The 18616-nt window shown below is 40.1% G+C and overlaps 1 protein-coding gene across 1 annotated transcript in view; it reads right to left on the bottom strand.

Moving 5' to 3' along the window:
- Dennd4a (DENN domain containing 4A) overlaps window positions 1–17315 on the bottom strand; it is a 116182-nt gene extending 98867 nt beyond the window's left edge. The window contains 1 exon segment of the mRNA XM_038321740.1: window positions 17086–17315. The gene's annotated coding sequence lies outside the window, so the exon portion shown is untranslated.
- Window positions 17316–18616: the final 1301 nt, after the last annotated feature.

Genomic DNA, 18616 nt, shown 5'->3' with positions numbered 1-18616 from the left:
CCTTGAACTCACAGAGATCCACCTGCCTCTGCCTCCTAATTTCTGGGATTAAAGGTGTGTGCCACCACCGCCTGGCTATATGTATGTATAATGTATGTATTATGTATGTGTACACACACACACACACACACACACACACATAGTTTTTGAGGCAGGGTCTCACTATGTAGCCCTTGTTGGCCTGGAACTTCCTATGCAGACCAAGTTGGAATTGAACTCACAAATATCTGCTTGCTTCTGTCTGTCCTAAGTGCTGGGATTAATGGTGTGTACCACTATTCTTAGCTATTATCGAGCATATTATATATTTTATTTACTATTATTTATTCTCTTTCTTTGCACAAGATCTTATAACACAGTGCCTGATGAACAGCATTCAATGTTTGTTGAATAGATAAACAAACCATGTTAGCTGTAATTAAAAGGATAATTTTAAAACATGGTAGATCATGAATCTTATGTAGCAAGCAAAACTATGAAATAGAAATGTAATGGCACAGTTAAAAACCAGAAGGGAATCCAAAGCAAAACAGCATTGATATGAGCTGAGATCACATGCACATCCAAACCACACTATGGTTTCCAAAGATATTTTAGGGTGATATCATGATCATATTAGAATGGATACCTAAGAGGAGAAGGGAAGGTAATGAAGATATAGGAACAAAGAAACTTAAAACAAAATAAAATGGGAGCCCCCAAACAGACCAGTGACAGAAACATACCATGGAAGGAGAAGCATGAGTAAACCAGTCCTCTACAGTTGCACAGTCTCACCCCACTTCCATCCTAAGAGGACTTGATCACTAGATTAGCAAGCGTCCAATCAGAGTGAACTTGAGCAGTCATTTCAGTAAGTGTTATTATGAGGGAAGCCCAACTGGGATGAGATGAAGACAGCAGGAAATAAGAAAGCACAGTTATCCTAGGAGGGAAATGGAGCCATCTCTCCAGACCCTGAAGCCTGCTTTCACAGTTGTCTTCTCTCTGGCCTTCATCCCCAATCACTCTCCCCAGAGTGACTGTTATTGGCATACTTCCCTTAATTCTGTTCACTTTTTAAATAAAATAAATCTAAAAGTTTTTTTTTTAAGTAAGCCTGAGAAAGTGTAAAAAGATAGAATCCAAAGCAAAGGGTCTGATCTTAGAGGCCAGGTTCTATCTCGTGATAAAAATGTGCTATCCACAATAAAATATATAAAAAAACAACTTATGTGTATATAAATGTCTTTATAGAGAGATAGATGATGTGGGTTCTTAACCTTTTTGAAGTCATGAACCTCTCTAGAAGATCTAATTAATGTTAACAATCTCTTTCTAAAATACACAGAAATGTGAAGATAAAACCCAACACTCAACCTGAGGGGCTCACTTAGCCTTGCTCCCCATGCACAGGCCTGTTTTTGTTTTATTGTTCTGATTTATTATGTGTATGAGTGTCTTGATGTATATATGCATCATGTGCAAGCCAGGTGCTACAGAAGTGTCAGAAGAGGACATCTGATTTCCTCAAACGGAGTGAGGGATGATTGTAAGCCACCATTGTAGATGCTGGGGACCAAACAGTCCTCTGCAAAAGCAACAAGTGCTCTTAGCCCCGAGCCATCCCTCCAGTCCCATTTTCATTCTTTTTAACTGAAGTGTAACAAACATAAAAAAAACTACAACTGCAAGAATCCTCACTAACTATTATGAATATCTCCAGTGTCAAGAACACAATACTGCCAGGAACAGAAAGCCCCTTCAATTTTCCCGGAAAACCGCCATTTTGAATTCTAATGCCAGATTTCCCTCTTTGTGAACATTGTAAGAATGGAACATGGAAGGACTCACACAGTCTACACTGGGGAGGGGGAGCTTGCTTTGTTCTGTGTAGCAGTAGTAGGTTGTTTACATTTCTGTGCATTTTTCATCTTAATGACAATTTTTAAACAATTCTGAACAACTTTACTTATCTATTCTTTTGTTAATGGACATCCGGTTTATTTCCAGTGTTAGGCTACTGTGATTAAAGTTGGATAGAAAATGCTGTATATGTCCTTTGACACATAAATGCAAACTTATAAAAAACAAACAAGATCACTAGCACATGGGAAAATGCATGTTCAACTTTGATAAATATCAGTTTTCCAAAGTAGTTATAGTAAAACCTTACATTTGACAGGTAGGCAGATTAGAAATGGATAAAAACTTGACTTACTTTTCTAATAGAGCAGTTGTGTGTTCTAGAATCATCTGAGCAGAGTTCAAATCCCAGTTCACCCAGCATTGGACTGCCAGGCAAACCAAAGCTCCACTCAGACACTACACATGGGGAAAGTAATGGACCTTAAATAATTAGATACCAAGAAATGTGCTTGAAAAATCACAGTGGGGTTGACTTTGCTTTATCCTTTGTTTATTTTATAGCTTTTGCATCGATTTGGGTTTGAGCAACGTTAGTGACCACACTTGAATGCATGATGGTAAAAAGGCTTAAAGATCCAGTAGCATGGCTCTGGTTAGATGGCTACTGAAATGAACAGGTGCCAGTTTTACTTCTCACTGTCCAGACCTGAGCTAGCCCTTTTCTCTACTCAGAGAATCTGATACATGTCTCTGGAAAGAAAGTAGACTCTAGAACCAATCATAGAAACTTGACCAATCACAAGGTCAGATACTTGTTTGCCATACTTTGGGAACAGGCTCTCTGACTGGTCAGTTCAGTGCACTCACACAGAATTTAAACCTAGAGCCAGTGCTGCAAGAACAGGTTAGAATCCATTATCAGGATTCTTTGGGTCATGTGTGCATATGAGTTGGCAGTCTGTCACCCACAAGAACTTCCCACTATAACTTGTTTTTGTTTGTTTTTGTTTTTCGAGACAAGGTTTCTCCATAGCTTTGGAGCCTGTCCTGGCACCTGCTCTGTAGACCACTTGCCTCTGCCTCCCAAGTGCTGTTATAAAAAGATATGCACCCACCTGGCTCCCATTAAATTGACTATGATTCTGGACACTCAGCAGACAGATTGTGTGCTGTGAGACAATGGTCTTGTACCCTGTAAAGATTTGTCAGTTGTACTGCTTTAATAAAATGCTGATTGGCCAGTAGCCAGACAGGAAGTATAGGTGGGGCAATGAGAACAAGAAAATTCTGTGAAGAGGAAAGGCTGAGTCTGCAGTCCTCACCCAGACACAGAGGAAGCAAGATGAGACTACCTCGCTGATAAAAGGTACCAAGCCATATGGCTAACACAGACAAGAATTATGGGTTAATGTAAGTTATAAGAGTTAATAAGAAGCTTGAACTAATAGGCCAATCAGTTTATAATTAATGTGGACCTCTGTGTGTTTCTTTGAGACTGAATGGCTGTGGGTCTGAGAGGGACAGAAATCTCTGTCAACAACTGCAAAACAATTTGTGTTGTTTATACGCACCCACTTCTTCAATCAGCAGCATACTGTACCCAGTGACAACATTCCAGAAGCAACAGCAGTGAGTGAAGTTTTGGGGAAAGGAAACCGTGGCTTTTCACTTTGGCTACGGTCTAGCCCTAAAGTTTGTTTCCTGTTTTTTCTCAACATGCAGCTCTCCACTCTTGCAGTCATTTCTGAAGAATAATACCTTCTAACAAATCCACTGTCTCTTGCTTCAGTTGACCAAAGCTGACTTCTGCTTACAATGAAAAAACTTCCAACATTAGATACTCCTGCCATGCGCCAAACTTCATGGCAGGCATGACAGAAAAGACAAAATGGCATGGCTGCCTTATAGAAGTTTAACAGACAAGTCAGAAAAGCAAATGAGCAACATAGAAAGTGATGAGTTTGTAACCAAGAAGACAAAGAAATAAGAATCAGTCTGAAAAGAAAGAGGCATTATGAGTTAAGAGATGGCAAGGCAGTATCCCCAAAAGGAGAAACAGACTGAAGTCCTATTACCTCCCCTTTTCTCTGTTCATCACCTCTACCTACACAGAAGGGTATCTGAAGCTGACATGGCAGCACATGCCTATAATTTCAGCATTCAGGAGGCAGAGGCAAGTTCCAAGTCAGCTGTCACTTCAAAAAACAAACAAACAAATGAACAAAGCACATTTAAATATAATTCAAATAATGTGAAGATAGTGAAGCATACTTTAAGGATTAAAGTAAGAAAAGGCAATTTGTTTCCAATTCTATAGTGAGGAAGAAAAAGCCACAATTTCTAACTTAGATGACAATGATGGTATTTTTGAGTCTGTTCTATAAACTTCATGCTGAAACACACACACACACACACACACACATACACACACACACACACACACACACACACACACACACACCATCCCCTAAGATGGCCTCTTACTTCCCTTCTCTCTTCAGTTACTTCTCAGAATAGGAATCTGGGCTTTTTTTTTGAAGGGGGGGTCATCTTGTTTTGTTTGGTTATTTGTGATAGTAAGAAGTAGGACTCATGAATGAATGCATAAAGGAAGTGAAAGTGTTCATCAAGTAGCCAGAGTTATGAAGCACAAGGCCTTTTTCTGTACAGACTTCTACATAATAACTCCACAGAGGAAAAATGATATTAAATAATATCGTATGGGACCTGGATGGTAGTGTACACCTACCTGTAAATCCAGCATTCAAGAAGATGAGGTAGGGATATTTAAAACAAAACAAAAACTGTGTATGGAGTCAGTCGTGGTGGAGCACACCTTTAATCCCAGCACTCAAGAGGCAGAGACAAGCAGATCTCTGTCAGTTTGAGACCACCCTGGTCTACAAGAGCTAGTTCCAGGACAGCCAGGACTGTTACACAGAGAAACTGTCTCGAAAAGCCAATACCAAACAAACAACAACAAAAAAAAAACCTGGTGTATGATCTTTTCTCTAAAAATATCAATTTCCAGTATTTAAGTTCATTTTAGAACTACCTCTAGGTATATGTCATTTTCAGCAGGTACATATCATCACATTAGGTATATAATACTCTTCCCCACCTTCCTCAACGTTTACTTTGATATGAACTATGCTCTCTATACATTTTATGAGTTCTCTCATTTTCAGTCTCTTTCCCACTCTATAAAGGTCTAGGTGTGAACAGGAAACATAATTATGAAAGGAAAATAACAACCCAATCGACCAACTACTAGAAAATTCTGATGAAAGAATCTACAAGGAAGCTATCAATGACATCTTATTCTCAAAGGTGGCATAAAGAACAGATAATCTGAGTATTCTAAAACCTACAACTGTCTATTCAGAAGGGCCATAATTACTGACATGTGATGGACAGGCTTGAAAACAGGGTTGAATTTCAGCTTCAGTAAGTTAAATAGTGTAAAGTTTCACTTGAGTTTCACTGACCAAAGTTCCCTTTTACATAACTACTGATACCTTTGCAAGTTCAAATTCAGCTCCTCCCACCAGAACACTCACATCAAATGTTCAGCTCCAGTGACAGTGACATGCATGAGTCCTGCCCTGTGCTTTCCCTAGGAAAGACTGCCATTTTCTAGTCTTGGGTGTCAAGAGTATACTAAACATACTGTATATGATTATCACATGAATACTGCAAGAAGTTCTTTGACTATCTACTCTTCCCCAGCAGAGCATGAATTCTCTGAGAGTAGGCAATACTACCACCCTACTCTGAAAACACTTGTTTTAGCACAGTCCTTGCCATTACACAGGCAGTACATAAATGGTTGCTTAAAAAGAGATGTCATACTGTGATATAGCTCAGTGGTAGAGTACTTACCTAGAATGTCCTTGGTTCAATCCTTAGCACTGGAGTAAAAAAAACACCACCACTAAGGGGTAGTCTATTCTGGAGGCTAGCATGGGTTACATAACAAGTCTAAGGCTAGTCTGAGCTACATAGTAATTGTACAACAAAAAGTTAATATATAATGATGGTTTATATTAATATACAGGCATTCATAGAATGAGCGATACTACAAATTCTATACATAGAAGCTAAAAGGGTACTTCTAATACCACTTGCTTTCACCTAAAAATGGGAGAAATGTTTATGGCTTTCATAATAATCACCTATGAATAGAGAGTGTAAAAATTTAAGTTTTCTGGTATTATCTAAAGACACAGTGTTTTCTTTTAATTTCATTTAAAAATTAATTTTATTTTTCATCATCTAGTATCCTTTTGTAACCATGAACTTTCAGAATGTCTATTTGTTATACACACTTATCTTTGGAAAGCTGTAAATCCTATCCTATTCCACAAAACTAAGGCTGAGAGTCATGTTCAGTGAAACCTTGGTTTCATTTGCCATAGAAAATACTTGCCTCATACTAGATTTTCTCTCAGGGATGTAGGATGAGATCACAGAATCATGAGACAATATATGAATTTAGAAGTCAGAAGACAGCCTGACAAAGATGCACAGGCCTTTAATCCTAGTACTGGGAGGCAGAGGCAAGTGGATTGCTATGAGCCTGAGGCCAGACTGGTCCCAGGTTAGCCAAGTTGCATTGGGAGACCTCATCTTGAAACAAGAGCCAGAAGACATGTCTACCACACACAGCAGTGAAAGACAACATGCAGTGAGACAAAGATGAAGCAACGAGTAGAGGCATGGGAATCTCTAGTCCAGAGTGCTGTGACAGACGCTGCTGATTGCTGGGGAGTGTCCAGCTCCAGGTTCGTGCTCTTTTGTTCTTCTATCACTAGATGCCATGCAATTTCAAGTATCCTTGTCATTAATTCCTGTTTTGAATTAGTCTAAATTTGGTTTCTACTGCCTACAAACAAAAGAAAGCTAACAAACAACAACCCTCAAAACCCAAAAAAAGATCATGGGCACTCTAAATTACTGTTGTAATCCCTGCATTCATGAGGAGGGAGAGACAGGAAGATTATTCCAAGTTTAAAGCAGCCTCAACTATATATGGATTATTCAGGACAGTTGGAGCTACATAGTAAGACCCTGCCTCTTAAAAAAAAAAGTCGAGAAATATTAAAATGAAAGTTCATCAGAAACGAGTCTTATTTTTAAAAATATCTATGAACCTAGAAACTTCTATCTTTCCTTAGCCTAAAAGAATGAAAAGTATTTATCAATGAGAGCAGGTTCAAACAACAGTCCATGGCTCCAACTTCAGTAAAATTACTGCCAACACAGCAACATGAATATATACTATTACAAAGCTGGGGAGGGGCTCAATGATAATACACTTGCTTAGCAAGCATGGTACCCAGGTTCAATCCCCAATACTACATTTTTAAAAATACATATTTAAATAAAGTATTATTACAAAGTTGTGACATCCAGGAAAAATTGCAGATGGAAGGATAGGGTATATCTTACAGCTTATTTGAACGCGAGAGGGGGGAGTGGGAGGGTTAATTCTTCAGACAGTGTCTCACTTTACAGGTCAGGCTGGCCTAGAACTCATCATGTTCCTGCCTCAGCCTCTAGTGCACTGAGATGTTATAGGTATTTGCCACCATACCAACTTAAATTATTTTTTACATAAAAGGATAGTATCACTTAACTATAATACTGACTAAAAAGGAGGTGAGGGTCAACTTTTCTATTGGGAAGAGCCAGTTCTATTTAACAAACCAAAATAAAATTTCAGTTTTCCCTCTTTACCTACATCCATTTTCTTAAAAAGATGATACTTAAGAGTCTTTAACTGAAATACTCAATGCTTTTAAAGAAAGCAGTTCCAGACACCACAATCATTATATGCTATAAGCTTCTAACATAAGACTGATACATTAAAATTCCCACAGTAATTTGATAATAGTTCGTTAGAATTTTCCTTTAGCAACTTTAGACCTTTTAGGGGAAAAAAATCTAGTTTCTATAACAAAAATTTTAAAATGGATTCTGAAGAGGAATGAATACCAGTAATTTTGTACTGTTCCTATAATCAAAATAAGACAAACTTTCATATAATCAAAAACAGTGAAAAAAACACCTATAAATTTAATAGCAAGCTCAGATATAAAAGTAAAACAAACAGGACTTCCATCAATTTGTCAAGATTATACAGATGGTTTTCAGAACAAAATAAGGAATGCTAAATCTAAGAAAAACGAATTCTGAAATGATAAAAAATGACTATAAGTAAACAAGTCAACCATTTGCAACAATGGAAGAAGACAGGATATTGATCATTTCTAATGTCTTATATTACTTCTGGAAAATGGTTACTGATATTACACCTGATTGAAATTATCCAATATTCTGATAACTTATTCTAAAAGAAACAGTGAAAGTATACTGGACATGTTTGGCTCAGAAGTATAATGTTTTACTCTTCATTCTACCCGTCTGTTCAGCCCCCTCACACCTTAATCCATATCTGGAAAAGTTGGTTAAATGCCAAACAGACTAAGTGAAGCTTAAAAGGAAATGGTATTCCTAGAGTTTTAGCAGAACTACTAAGGAAAGCATTCTGAATTTTAAATAAGTAACCAATTATGTAGCATAATTAAGAAATCTAATTATCATCAATGTCAATTTCACATGTGTGGCAAGATGCCAAAAATGGAGTTGCTAGAAAAAGGGGACTTAGACTCAACTTTTCAGGACATTCTGAAAAATTAGAAATGTTATCTTTCACTGTAAGTTTAGACTTCCTTGGTGTATTCCTTCACTCACTGATTCAAAGCCTAATGCTGGAAACAGTCACATAAATTAAAATACTCTAAAGTCAACAATAACTTGAATAGGTTATTCACTAGGTACCAAACATTGTTTTAAACATTTTATTTGCATCACCAAATTTAAGTGTCACAACTTTATAAAAGCATCCTTTTCCCAATTTTACATGGGAGGAAACTTAGGTACAAAGAAACAGAAGCAAAGTCAGGTTCCAATCCCATACCCACTGATCTGCAGCCAAGTACTTAGTACTCCCTCTCATACTACAATAACTGACCCAACAAATTTTTAATTGCATTTATTTGTTTATCTTCCGTGTTACATGTGTCACAGCACACATGGAAGGTCAGTGGACAACCTTCTAGAGTTAGTTCTCTCCAAAATGCAGGTCCTGGGGAGTCAATTTGGGTTGTAGAGTTTGGCAGCAAGCACCCTTTACCAACTGAGTCATCTTTCTGGCCCCTCCACAAACTCTCATTGACTGACTTCTCTGGACTTGAAATATAACAAAGTAATTACGGGTTATTCCAGGAGGGACCCAATAATCCATATATGAGAAGACTTTAAGGAGGAAGTAATAAGGCCCTAACTGATTCTTAAAGGATATAAAGGACTTAGCCCGACAAAAAAAAAGGAAGGGAGCAATGACAGCATTGCAGGCAGAAGGGCCACGGCAGCAATGCAACACTCCAGAAATAACATATATATTCAAGGAAACTTCAAGACGTAGTGCTATAAGGCTGGAGTGGAAATGGAAAGTAGAAATTATAAGAGTTAAGATTAGAGAGTCAGGCCAGGCGGTGGTGGCACACGCCTTTAATCCCAGCACTCGGGAGGCAGAGGCAGGTGGATCTGTGAGTTCAAGGCCAGACTGGTCTACAAGAGCTAGTTCCAGGACAGGCTCTAAAGCTTCAGAGAAACCCTGTCTCGAAAAACCAAAAAAAAAAAAAAAGATTAGAGAGTCAGACAAAGGCCAAATTGTGGAGAATTTTAATGACATGGTAAGGAGTGCTGGCTTCATCCAGTTGACAAGTGAGGAATTTTCAATTGGTGTCTAAGACATATCATTCTAGCAATTCTGAAGAAGTTAATTTCAGGAAGACAAAACTGAAACAAGAAGACCAGTGAGAATAAAACAGTTCCTAATAAGAAAAGCATTGGAGTAAGGATGCTATGGAAGTTTCTGATTTAAAATGATTTAATGGATAGAGAGACGGTTCTGTGGATGAAGGCCGCTGCCACCAAGCTTGAAGGTCTGAATTAAACTCTAGGTACAATAGAGAACTCCAGCAAATTGTCCACTGACCTTGATATTGCATGTGCCCATAAATAAACACACACACACACACGAAAATAATGAAGTATAATAAAAATCGTGTTAAAATGATTGAGTAGTGGCAAAAGGATCAGGAGTTAACGAGATTACAAAGTAAGATGGATGTCAGCCTGGGGTACACGTACCCAGGTAAACAGAGATTTCAGCAGGGCGGTGGTGGTGCATGCTTTTAATTCCAGCACTCAGGAGGCAGAGGCAGGCAGATCTCTGTGAGTTTGAGGCCAGTCTGGTCTACACAGTGAGCTCCAGGACAGGCAAGGCTACACAGAGAAAACTCTGTCTCAAAATTAATAATAATAATAATAATAATAACAATAATAGAGAGTTCAGTGAATGTGTGGATATAAAAAAGAGAGTGAGACATAAGAAGGACTTGTATACAGTTACTAAAAGCCTCTCCCTTGAATTATGAAGTCAACAGAGGTCCATGATATCTCTGAAATGCAACAAAATTAATAAAAGCAGAAGTTTATGAAAGTAAATAAGTTCAATTTGGGTAAGAGCTTGAGGAGAAGATGACAAGTTAGATAAGGCACTACAATCTTAATCAATAGTAACTGTTCCAAAAAGTTAGAAACATCAAAAAATAAATAAAAATAAAGAAGAAAAGGGGAAAGAAAAAGAAAAATGGGCTTCTCTAACATTTGTAAATATCCTGAAAATATTTTAAAATAAGCAAAACAACTTTTTGCAAATAAGTAAGAAAAAGGCCAAGTAGAAAATATGTAAAGACGGGGATGGAGAGATGGTTCAACCAGGAAGAGTGCTGGCTGATTAACCATGAGGGCCAGAGTTCAGATTTTAGAAGCACATAACAAGTTAGGCATCCCATGCATGCCTGTAATCCCAGATCCCAAGGAAAAGAGAAACAGGAGAATCAGTGGGGCTTACCTAGACAAGAAAACACAATTCCTCAGTTCAAGAAGAGACCCTACCTCAAAGAAACAGGCAGAGAGTACCAGAAAAAAAAAACACCTCCCTGACCTGAGTTTGCAAACAGCTGCACTCTCTCACACACTTGCACATATACTCACACAGATACATAAACACACACTAACAATCTTTCCTTTTATTTGCTATTTTTTTTTTGAGGCAGGGTTTCTGTGTAACCTTGGCTATAGTGGAATTCATTATGTAGAGCAGGCTGACCTCGAACTCAGAGATCCGCCTGCCTTTGCCTTCTGAGTGCTGAGATTAAAAGCATACACCATCACTGCTTGGCCAACAAATCTATTTTAAGAAAAGAAAATATGAAAAGATATTTACACACAAATTACTGAGGAGATAACCAAAAATAAGCACACGGAACAAAAATCAAAAGCTGTTTTATTTACATCAAGCAGACTAGCAAAAACCAAAACCTAACACCTGGAATGCATATACAGAAAGGGAAATACACATGATTGTCAAGATCTTATAAATAATTTTAAAATGGAAAAAAATCTATCCTAGAACTCAGCAATTTCACAACTAGGCCCATGACCTGGAAAAACTCTAGTATGCTGCTTTAAGACAGTGGTTCTCAACCATCCTAATGTTGCGACCCTTTAATACATCTCCTCAAGTTGTGATGACCCTAACCATAAAGTTATTTTCATTGCTACTTCATAACTGTAATTTTGCTACTGTTATTAATGGTAAGGTAAATATCTGATACATGAATATCTGATATCCTGTAAAGGGTCATTTGATCCACAAAGGGGTCACAACCTATAGATTGAGAATCGACACTTTAAGAGATAAAGAGATATTAATGAGGCACTGATTATATTAGACAAAAATAAGGATCATGTAAATGAGCATTATTAGAAGACATAATAATTGGCAGTTCAGTACATTCATTTAATGGAGCCTACACAGCAATAAAAATAAATCAACTGGACCTAAAGTAGCAATAGAGACAGGGTAAAATGAAGAAGATTCAATAATTGTATAACAGGACACAACAATATCAATACCGACTTAAATTTATTAGTATTTGAAGAAGAAGAGAGAGAGAGTATCAGACATAATAGACATGGCTTGTATACCAACCTTTTTAAAAAAAAAATGTAGCTCTGGCTTTCCTGGACTCACTGTGTAGACCAGGTTAGCCTTGAACTCACAGCAATGTGCCTGCCTCTACCTCCTGAGTGTAAAGGCATGCAACACTATGCCCAGCTGACATGATTTGCTTAATTACTGTTCTATTGCCATGACAAGGGAAAAATACAAAAGAAAGCATTTAATTGGAATATCACCGTTCCAGAGGGTTAGAATCCATGATCATCATGCCAGGGAGCAAGGCAGCAGGCATGTGTGGTGATGGGACAGCAACTGAGAGCTTACAATTGATCTACATGCACAAGGCAGAAAGAAAGCTAACTGGGAATGGCATGGGCTTTTGAGACCTCAAAGCCATCCAGTGACACACCTCCTCCAACAAGGCTACACCTCCTAATCCTTTCTAAACAATTCCACCAACTGTGGTTTAAGTCTTCAAACTTATGAGCCTTTGGGAGCCATTCTCAGTTAAACTACCAAACTTTTTTTCAAGTTTATGTAAATAAACTCACTTAATTTTTATAAAAACCTTATGAAATGAGCATTTCTACTGATCCTATTTGATGGGATAAGGTCACCAGAGATAGTCTTTAACTATAAAACCATTATATAGTAAAGTCAAGATTCAAACCAAGGGGACTGGAGAGAGGGCTCAGCAGTTTAAGAGTGCTTACTGCCCTTGTAGAGGACCTGAGTTCGGTTCATAATACTCATTTTTGTGGCTCATAACTATCTGTAAAACTATCTGTAACTCTAGTTCCCGGGGAGCCAACACCCTCTTCTGGCCTCTGCAGACACCAGGCATGCACTTGGTGCATAGTAATGCATGCCAGCAAAACACTCATTCTCACAGAATACAAGTTTTAAATTGTTTTCAAAGATTCAAACCAAGGAAGTATGGCCCTAATCCATACTTTATTTTTCTTAATAAATTTTCAGGGTAACATTCAAAGTATTGGGTTTCATCATGACATTTTTCATACAAATGTCATTATACTTTGTTCTCAGCACTCAGAGTAGAGCTGGGAGCTCCAGCCTTGGGGAAGGAGGAACAGTGAGATCAGGAATTCAAGGCCAAGGCAGTCTTCCTTCCAGCCTGATCTATATGAGGCCCTATCTGAAAACAAAGACCAGGTGCCAGAGTGATGCTACATTCATTATTCGGGTTAGAAAGTGGGAAGGGAGATGGAGAGGAAATGAAACTGGAGGGAACAAAAAGGGTTGCAACTTCATATAAATTATAAAGTTTCTATATTGCTCTTTTAGAATTCAGTGTGATAACTGTGATATACATAGTTCTTTTATATTAAATATAATAGCTGAAGCAAAAATGTCAACATTTTATTTAGGCATGTGGGTGTGCACTACATATTTTGGTAGTTGAGTTTATTTTTAAAACTTTTCAAGAAGAAAAATGTCTCATCTCCAAAACAGCACTTACAGTTAGTAGGGCATGACAGTCATGTCTATAATCACAGCTGTCTGGAAGAGGAGGGAAGAAGCTGGAAAGCTCAAGGGATAAACTGTCTCCAAAACCAGTAAGAGACCTGGAGATGTAATTCATTGGGTAAAGTCTCTACTACCCAGACATGAGGACCAGAGTTTTGAACCCTAGCACCCACATAAAAGACTGGATGAAGTGCCACAGATCTGTCTCCTCAATGCTGGATAGTGGCAGAGAAAAGCTGATCTCAGGAACTCAACAGTCAGACAGCCTAGTCAATTGCTAGGCTCTAGGTTCATTGGGAGACCATGTTTAGAAAATTAAAGTGACTGAGGAAGGCATCTGATGCCAACTTCTAGCCCCACAACACACACACACACACACACACACACACACACACACACACACACACACATTAATCAAACAAAAGTTATCCCAGGACTAAAAATAAATTTCTGATCTCCATACTTTAGGTTTTACTTAAACACACCTCAAGCAGGGCCATGGTGGCACACACCTTTAACCCAGCACTCGGGAGGCAGAGGCAGGCAGATCTCTGTGAGGTCAGCCTGGTCTACAGAGCAAGTTCCAGGACAGGTTCCAAAGTTACACAGAGAAACCCTGACTCAAAAAACCAAAACCAAAACAAAACACAAACAAACAAAACAAAAAAACACACTTCAACATGAAATCAAATGTTCTAAAAGTGTACTTGAAAATGGGTGTCTAAAACCCAAAACAGTTTCCCACTAGGAAAGTTACAAAAGGATATGAATACCCGGGAAAAAAGATCCTATTGAGCATTAACAGTGAGACAGGAAAAGCAGGGGACACATGTACTGATGGCCACAAAAGCAAACAAAGCTTCTCAGGCAGGGTTGGAGGGCAGAAGTCATGTTTTATTCACCTTTGTATCCTCAGTAACTAGCAAAATATTGATATCTCTTAAACATCCCAATGTTGTTGCCTAATAACTAATAAAGTAATGAAAAAAATTGAGTACATTATCAGTAGGTGGCACTGTCAATATAGGGAAGTTAGTGCTAGAACTATAAAGAACCCCGGTTAATGTGCATAAAAATGAACTCAAGGTTGGCTCTGACAATTCTCCTAAATAACCAGTTGTCTCTGTTACTGTGAGAGCACATGCGCACCATATTCTGCTAACAAGAGGGCAGTTTCCTTGTTGAACCACAAGGCTTTAGATTCTCAATATTTTCTCTTAACTTTTTAATGTCACTTTGTAATTATAAGCACAGCAACTTAGCTGAATGTAGTGATATATAATATATATATATATATATATTCCCAGAACTCATGTGGTTGGGCAGGAGGCTCTCAAGTTCCATGCCAAAATAGTATTGCAAACAGAAGCTTTACAAAGCACTTTTAGACTCCAAAGTGATATCAATGACATATAGTAATAAAGTATAGCTGGACTCTCTTCACTCCACCCCACCAATTCTACTGAATAAAAAACCAATTGGGGATGGAGGGAACAGAAAGAAAGGAAGAAAACCTGATTCACTTTTTCTTTAGTATCTCCTTCTTTTACCTCTAGCAGGAAAGATAAATCTCTGACATGGGAGAAAGCAGAAATGGCAAGTCGGTCTTCCTGCTGGAGTCACTTAAGTTTTACACTTACAATTATGAGACACCAGTGTAAACATAAATGAAAGATCTGTAAAATAACAATCAACTCTATCTTTAATGATGGTTATGAAAAACTAGGCTTCCCACAAGCGGAAGGCTTAAGATTCTACAAACTAAATGTAGCTTGTATCATGCAGGAAGAAAATATTGTTTTTTTCTTTGTTACATGTTTATTGTTTTCTGAATGAATTAATATGATGTACTCTGTCCCTTCCTTCATATAACTTCCCAATTATGCTAAATAGTATTCAAGTTGTCAGAAATGGGACAATAGGTTCAAGAAACTTAAGAATCAATAACTACTTAAACTGGTGGTAATTCCTGTGGAAGAGCTTAAATCAGCACCAGGTTCCTGGCTCTCTTGCACAGACAGATAAGTTATACTGCTTTACCAAACTTCAAAAATGTAAACTTGTGCACGTAAGCTTGAAACGCAAGTCAAAAATTTGCTCCTTTTTATTCCCAATATTAGGCGGGTGTCAAGATCAATTAACTTCTCTCACAAGCACATTCTTTCAAAATTCCACGGTGAAGTAGGTCTGTGTTTAATCATTTGGAAAAAAAAGAGAATTATGTAACACATATAGAATGATGATGGTAACTATCTTATTCTAGACTCTTGCTGGGAGCTGCAGTTCAAAGGGAGTTTGTGAAAATGAAAAGCTGCCTCAAATGTCTCCCCCAAACAAAACAAAGTCCCCATAAAAGAAATCAAATACAGTCTTATTTTACGTTCAATTAGAAATCAAATAGATCAGAAATTCTATTCACTTTTTTTCAGAAGCTGTATCCAGAACTACTACAAACATAAACTGAATAACTTGTCCAAGAATCCTTACTTATTAACCAATCTTTGGTCCTCTAGGGACTCCTTTTTATCTCAAATGTACTAGATAGCTTAGTGTATCCTGGGCTACGATGTTTACAGGTGTCTCCACCTCCTTCCCCAAGGAAAGAGGAGGCAGAATGGGTTAGGTAGAAAATAGAATGAGGCTGTGTATATACACTAAACAAAAGCTTGTAATCGTGTAATACTGTTTCTTTTACGCCTGGGCTATCCTTTTCATTCATGTCCAATACATTTAAAAGAATAATATATTCACAGTGTGACACAATTTCTGCCCTCCCGTGTCTCTGGCTGGCTGACACCCGCTTTCCCCTCAAATAAATACACGCCTGTTGATGGAATGCCTGCCCCGCTTTGCAAACAAGAAATAACTGTCCTGTAAGACAAATAAAAACCCTCTCTATGGCTCCGAGGCCAACCATACGTCTGAATGAAAAGCACACTGGAGCAACAACAGCCAAATTTCTCAGTACGTCCTGTCATTTAAAAGCACCATAACGAAGAGATATAGCTGCGACCCAATTTTAGGTCACAAGCTTTTTTTGCCCCTTCTCTTTTTCTCTCCCATCCCTCCCCCAGAAAGAGATAAACTTCAAAAGGAGTGGTGAAGACCAAGAATTGCACACACACACACACACACACACACACACACACACACACACAGTAAAGAAAAAAAAAACTGTCCAACTTGGACGCTGGCCGGGCTCACGTGGAACCTGAGCCCCGGCTGGGCCCAGCATCGGGGTTGAGCAGCTGAGCAGCCGCGGGAAAGCAGCCCCCGCCGCGGTCTGAAACCTGGAGCAGGTGGGATTCCGGGATGCCACCTTACGTAACGGGCTTGTCAAAAATCCCAGTTTCAGGACCTCCCCCCTGGTCCGCCCCCGCCCCATCACCCCCACAACAACAGCCCCAGGCCAGCCCCGAATGGCCAATCTGGAAGGAGACCCCGGAGCCCCGCGCGCGTACCCACACGGAGGCGCGCGAACGCTATCGCCATCCTCCCGGACGGCCGGAGCCCTTCCAAGCAGCTGCCGGCGCCTAGCGGCCCTCCGAGTCCTATCGCCCTGTTCGTCGTCCTCCCCTTGCCAGTCAGCTCCCCAGGGCCGTGACAGCTCCCCACGCCACCGATGCCCACGACGCCGCCTCGCCACTCACCTCCCCGCTGACCCCCGCGCGAGCGCCGGGGAGAGCCCGAAGCGCGGGGTCCGATGCCTTCACGCGCGGCGGGCGGGACACGAGGGGGCTGAATGCCGCGGCGCTAGCAGCCCGCTTAGCTCATCCCCTGGCCCCGGCGCTCCGCCCTGCCGTCTCAGTCAGACGGGACTCCCCCTCCCGGCGCGGTCGCCACTGCCTCCGCCTCCTTCCACAGCGCCAGCCGCCAAACCCGCCGCGGCCGGCGCCATCTTGGGAGTGACGGAAAAGGCGAGGAGGCGGGGGCTCTGGCCTCGCAGACCAATCACATGCCGAGTCTGACCCGAGGGGCAGGAGAGGGCCGGCTAAGGGGGTGGGTCGTGGAGGAGGGGGCTAAGGAGAACCCCCGCAAGTGGGCGGGTCCGGAGGCGGGGCGGGCCCGGGCTGGCTGGTGACGCGGCGTGTAGTTGGGGAAACGCGCCGTGGTTCCCCTTCTGGTAGGGAGATCCCGAGCCCCTGGCGAGTGTGAACAAGGAGTACTGTACCTTCCTCTTTCACCATCAAGTCACAAAGATCTAGCTCTGGCCAACGTGTTTCTTCCTTCCTCCCCTGCACTGCACAGTCCTTGCCTGCTAGAGCTTGGTGCAGCGGTCTGAGCTGAAAACCGCTCACCAAAGTCACTCGGATTCTGGAGGAAACCCCCTGAGCGGTTAGTAACCACCAGTAGCTTTCAGTCCCTAGGTAGAAGGTCAGGGAAGAGGGGAAATTCAGAGGGGTTCTCTGAAAAGCACCTTGATAAAACACCTATTGTTGACTGAAGGGGTGTCCATTACATTGATTAATTGGATATGGCCTATTTAAACCGGTCTATGGCTCCACCGTTAATGGTTATTGGCAGGTTGCCTTTGAAAAATGAGGATAATAAAGGTTGATTACCTTTACTGGGTTACTCAGAAATGCTATATAGTGTATGCTTAAAAATATTGAATAATGTTAGCTGTTATTCCAAGGACAAATGAAGAAAGAAATAAGACCTTAAAAATTCCCCCTCGTTTCAAGTTAATCTATGCAAAACAGGCTTTACCTTTTTACTAACTGAGATTATGGTTTTATTTTATACCTCTGTGCTCATTCGTTCATTCATTCTGACAACATTGTCGGAAAACCCAGCAGAGGGGACACAATGGTCAGGGAACCAGAAAAGGTCTGCTTTCAGGGACTTGCAGTCTGGTGGGGGAAGGGCAACAAAAAACAAGTATACTTCACACTTGAAGAAGAAGCATGAAGGTTACAGGAAGAATTCTGGGTAGAAAATAACAGAAACCAGAGGGGACAAGCATATGCCCATCTGAAGCTCAGGAAGAAAGGGAGTAAAGGCAGTAAAGGGAGAAAGGCCCTGGAGAATTGTGCAGAGAACCTGCAATGGGGAGGAGCTTGGCTTTTAGAACAGAGTGGAATCTCTGTTGCTGGGAAATGTGTTTTGCCTGGGGAAGCCTTACATTAGATTGGAGAGGGAGTGGAGGGCTCAGTTGTATCAAGCCCAGAAAGACCTAGA

This window comes from Arvicola amphibius, chromosome 3 (genome assembly GCF_903992535.2).
Source record: "Arvicola amphibius chromosome 3, mArvAmp1.2, whole genome shotgun sequence".
NCBI classification, from domain to species: domain Eukaryota; kingdom Metazoa; phylum Chordata; class Mammalia; order Rodentia; family Cricetidae; genus Arvicola; species Arvicola amphibius.
This window is presented reverse-complemented; position numbering and strand designations above follow the sequence as displayed.